This window comes from Tachypleus tridentatus, chromosome 13 (genome assembly GCF_004210375.1).
Source record: "Tachypleus tridentatus isolate NWPU-2018 chromosome 13, ASM421037v1, whole genome shotgun sequence".
In the NCBI taxonomy this organism is placed as follows: domain Eukaryota; kingdom Metazoa; phylum Arthropoda; class Merostomata; order Xiphosura; family Limulidae; genus Tachypleus; species Tachypleus tridentatus.
Window position 1 is genome coordinate 57,375,629 of NC_134837.1, and position 5,345 is coordinate 57,380,973.

The following is a 5,345-nucleotide window of genomic DNA, read 5'->3' on the forward strand; positions in this document are numbered from 1 at the left end:
TGCTTTCTCAATGTCGAGAAAGCAAGCTACAGTGCATTCTTTTTGTTGAAGCTGTCGGTAATTGATTCTGTAAGTCGAATCAGGTGGTCTGTAGTTTGGCGGTTTTCGAAATCCGTTTTGAATTTCTGGTAATTTTGAATTTTCTTCTAAGTAAACTGACAGACGATTACTAATTATCCTCTCTAATACTTTGCCAATACAACTGGTTAAGCTAATCGGGCGGTAGTTGTTTGGTTTATTCGCTGGCTTTCCTTCTTTCTGGAACATTAATATTATTGCTTCCTTCCAAGAAACGGGGATATATCCAGCTGATAGTGAGAGATTAAATAACGCTGTTAGGTGTTCATATAATCTCTGAGTGCCTTGTTTTAGGAGGATAGCTTGAATACCATCTTCTCCAGGAGCTTTGTTTTTTGTGTTGTAAATAGCAATTACGACTTCTGTTACAGTGATATGTTTTATCAGTTGATGAGTGCTCCAGTCTTTTGTTTTTTCTTGGTGTGTAATAGTGTTGACTGGAAATTTAGGTGTAAAAATGCTTATGTTTTGATCAATAAAGTTTGTGACTGTATTATAAAAGTATCTGTTCATGTCTGGTTCATGATGTGTTTTGAACGTGTTTTCTAGGTGTTTTTTAAATATCTCGGCTTTTTCTGTGTTAGTGTATGCTGTTTCTCCATCCAGTTCCAGTGGTGGATATACTGTGTTTGTTGTTCCTGTGTTTGTAAATCTTTTCAAATGTGTCCAGAATTGTTTAGGATCAGTTTTGTGATTTAGATCGGAACAGAAGGTGTCCCAGTTTTCTTGTTTCTGTTGTCTGATTAAGTTTCGTATTTTATTCCTTATTGTGTTTATCTGAGTTTTAAGTGTGGGGTTGCGATTTTGAATGTACTGTCTGCGGAGTATACGTCTGTTTTTAAGTAAGTGTATTATATCTTTATGTGGTTGCCATGAATGAGTTGTTGTGAAGTGTTTTTGTTTCGGTATCGAACTGTTGGCTGCATGTTTTAGACTCTCAGAGATGATATGACAGTATGCATCTATATCTGATGCGTCCGCGGCAATGTGTAGTACTTCTGGAGGTAAGGTTTCATTTAATATAGTTTGGAAAACTGGCCAATTAGCTTTTTTGTAGTTCAGTTGGTCTCTCACTATGATTTTATTTAAGTGGGGGGTGAGATTGAAGATACACCAAACTGGAAGGTGGTCACTATCTATATCGTGACCAACATGAAAATATACGAATTTGCGACTCATATTTGACGAACACAGGCATAGGTCCAGTATTTCACTGGTGCCATGTGCGTACGAGATATGTGTCGGTGTTGCATCGTTTAATAAAGTCATGTTTGATTCGTCCAGAAATTGATAAAGTAATTTGCCATTTGCGTTTGAGCAACGACAGTTGAATGCTATATGTTTACTGTTTAGGTCGCCGATAATAATAAGATTACAGTTGCTATTATACAATATATTCAATAGATTTACATCTAACACTGTACTAGGCGAGCAGTAGATGCCCGCCACAGTAACATCTGTCTGATTTTGCGTTTTTACATTAATAACTATAGATTCATTACTGGAAGGGATAGTAAGTTCCTGAACTATAAGTTCAGTCTTATACAATAATAAAAGACCTCTGTTTGGATCTCTATTATCCTTCCTGTCATGTCTAATAGTAGAGTAGCCGTTTAATTTAAATCTATGGTAGTTATATAGAAGAGTTTCACTAATTATAATTACATCAGGTTTTATGGAGTTTGTTGTATCTTCAATCTCATGTTTCTTGGAAGCAAGAGCACCCTGGATATTGATGTGTAAAACTGTGAAGTTATCCATGTTTAGTAGAGTTTATGATGGAGGTTAAAATTTGCGGCAAGAACTTGTGTATGTTCTTCAATATGATTTTAACAATTATGTCTGTGAGACTGTTGGTGTTTGTGGGATTTGTATATTCTGCCATTATTTCCGAGAAAGTGGAAGTTATGGCAGATGTCAGTGTTGTTTCAATTGTTGTTGGTTGTGTATTTTGTGGTGGTTTTGGTATTTCCTCTTCACTTGGTAATGGTTTTTTCCTGTCGGGATGATGAATTTTTAACCACTGCAGCGTATGTGTTTGTTTGTGTAGTTGTACTTTGTGGTGCTGGAGTGGTAGGTGTGGGTTCCTTAATTGTTCGTGGTGGTGGCGGCTTGTTCATGTTGGGATTTTTAATTTCGTATAAGTGTGTTTTAATTGATTTATATTTCTGACAACCTTTATAATTTGCAGTGTGTTCTTCCCCACAATTGCAGCATTTGGGTTTGGGGTTCTGTTTTGTACACTGTGTAATGTGGTGATTCTCCCCCACAGCCCACACAACGCGCATTTGCTTGGCATGCTGCTGCTACATGTCCGAACCTTTGGCATTGGTAGCACTGTGTGACAACCACTGCTGGTGTTTTTGTTTGTTCTACTGTGTACTTTTGATACCACATAGTGATACCATTATTAATGAATTGTGTAATATCCTGGCTGTTGTCCGTGACTACTTTGATTAGGTTTGTTGGTCTTTTAGTAATATTTGAAATTATACGCTCAACTGAAATATGTTTTATGTTTTGTGTACTTAACTCTTCCTTAATGTCTTCTATGTCTATTGAATTATGTACACCTCGTATCACAAAAGATTTCGGTATTGGTTTAGTTCCTGGTAGGTGTATTGTAATGCTTCCTGTTTTGAATGCGTCTGCAGGCCAAGCTTTTAGTAGACTGTTTAAGTCAGCGGGTTCCTGTCCTTGAACCAGAACACCGCCTCTGGGCAGACGCTTAATATTAGTAATCTTTGTATTAGGTTTGCACCTGTATATTTCTTTGGCCAATTGTGGTTGGTTGTAACTACCAGGAACTCCTTGGATTATAACTGCGTGCTTAGGTGATTTTGGGGCGAGTTGTGTATGTGTGTCTGTGGTGGTTGTTTTTTGTTTAATTTGTTTTTTCTGACTTCGAGTCTGCACAAGCGTGAAGCCTTCGTCGTCAGAAAGAACTTCGTCTTTGTCTGAACATGTTTGTTTTTGAATATCCAGGGTGGGGTTTGGGTTGCTAGAACTGCTAGTTTTTGGCATATTATAGTCTATAACCGTAGTCTTAGGTACATTGTCTTCACATGCTGAAATCATAATATCTTTTACTAGTTTTCTTTTTTTTCGAGTCCTTACAGTATTTTCTTTAACCGGCGTTAACTTTGCTTTTAGTTCTTTTTCGGCTATGAACATTAAAGATTTTAATTTTAAATTATCATTATCTGTTTGGCCACAGTCACTAGACTTACTTTTTGTCCCTGAAACAGACGGGCTTGCTTCCTCAGTCCCAGACGCTACATCGCCCTCCCCGGTCTCCGACTCCCCGACCGCCATGTCGCCCCGCTGCTCAGCGAAGGGGTACCCCCCGTCTTGGGCCAATTCAAATGGTAATAAGGTCTTCTGTCTACTGGCGTAAAACTAAAACTCGAAGTGAAAAGTAAAAACAAAATATGAAGCAAAATATAACACGTAGAAATCTAGAGTCTTTCAGAGGTATGTCCTTCCTTTACCCTGTCCAAGCGCAGAAATCTCCTCCTGGAGAAACAAGCAAAATAATGGAAACTATATTCAAATAACACAAAATCACTTAACACGTTTTTGAACACCGCAGGTCAAATAAACACAACACAACTATAGAAAACACCCAGATTTTAAGTAGAGAAACAAATATAAACAATCGCAAAATAAAAGAAACCCTACTTATACAGCAACTAAAACCAAAATTAAACCAATCTAAAGGAACACCTTTATATCTATACTAATTAATAACCTAACATCCAACTGTAACGCTCCCTACAATCCAGTACCCGTTTATACTCTCGTCTCTAAGACACGTGTCGGTCAACGGTCACATTCAAATTCATATTATAAATATGTATTTACATCAGAAATTTAGAATTCCGAAGACGATGTTATCCCTTTCACTTAATATCATTGGAAAACAAAGGAATAAGGATCAACCTGAGAACTAGGACCATCCAGAAAAAGAATTGTAACAAGCAACATGCATGAAAACAAAGTGCAGCATTGTCTAACAGGTGAAAATACACGGGCACGAAAGTTAGTAGTAAAAGCTATCCACGTGATCATATTTATGTACGGTGATCCTTTTCAGCTGTGAAACTTGTGAACGAAAACAATATATATATATACGCCCGTTTCCTGATAGAGGCATCAGATCGAGTAATGTATGAGTATGATTCACGCATACTTTTCTATTCATATAAAATTCAGTATTGATAAGATGGAATAAAAAGGTATTTCACCTGTACTGAAAAATATACTTAAATGATTCGAATCTATTTCGAACATTATGGGTTGTTCCAGCTAACTTCCTAGTAGACTTGAGCTTGGAAAATTTAACAAATCATATCTATGATGGTTATTGATGATTATATGGTATTAAAATATTTTTAATCAAATTAGGACTTTTATTTATATGGCAGTAACGAGTTTCATGCTGTTTCGGGTTTTAATCTGTTGTTCCGTTCATTATCCTGGGTTTTAATATGACTTCTTCCAATGGCAAATTTTAAAATCGAAGTAATATTAAACGGCAGCATTGTTATTGAGTCACATTATTTTACAAAGTATCGGATTTGCTGCTAACAGTTATAAAATCTGATTTTCTGAAAATGTATTACCGCTCTTTATGTTCGTTGATTATCGATAGACACTTCCGAGTAACAGTACAGAATAATATAATAATATGTCATGTCCACTATATCTGGCATATCCAGAGCCGATGAGATTTTCACCCAATAAAAGAACTCTTCAGATCAACTAGAATAGGATAGCCAAAACGTTGTTGAAACACTTCTTATATTTATATTTGTTTATTTTAACATAATATAGTGTGGTTCAACACTGTACCCTGTATACAAACGAAAATATAAAAATGACATGCAATTATCATCTTATGTTAAGCACTCAAAATATCCATCATTTGCACGCAAACATTGGCATCGTTTGGTCATTCTTTTTCATTGGTACTGCAAGAGATGAAAATTTTCTGAAAATGGTGACAATGATGTCGTTCCCTCCATAAGACATCTGTATGGAGGTATATTTTCAGTATGACAGCAAACCATTACATTATCATAGAGATATTCTAGCCTTTCTTGATATTGATTTTGTATCCTAGGATGTGGAACTGCTCGTAAATATCCTCTAAGGTCACTGATCTTACACCTCTGGAAGTCTACCTGTTGAGGTCCTAAAGAACAAAATGTATGGTGCTAAATTTCAAACATTGAGAGACCTGCAGGAAAAGATTGTTCAGGAAG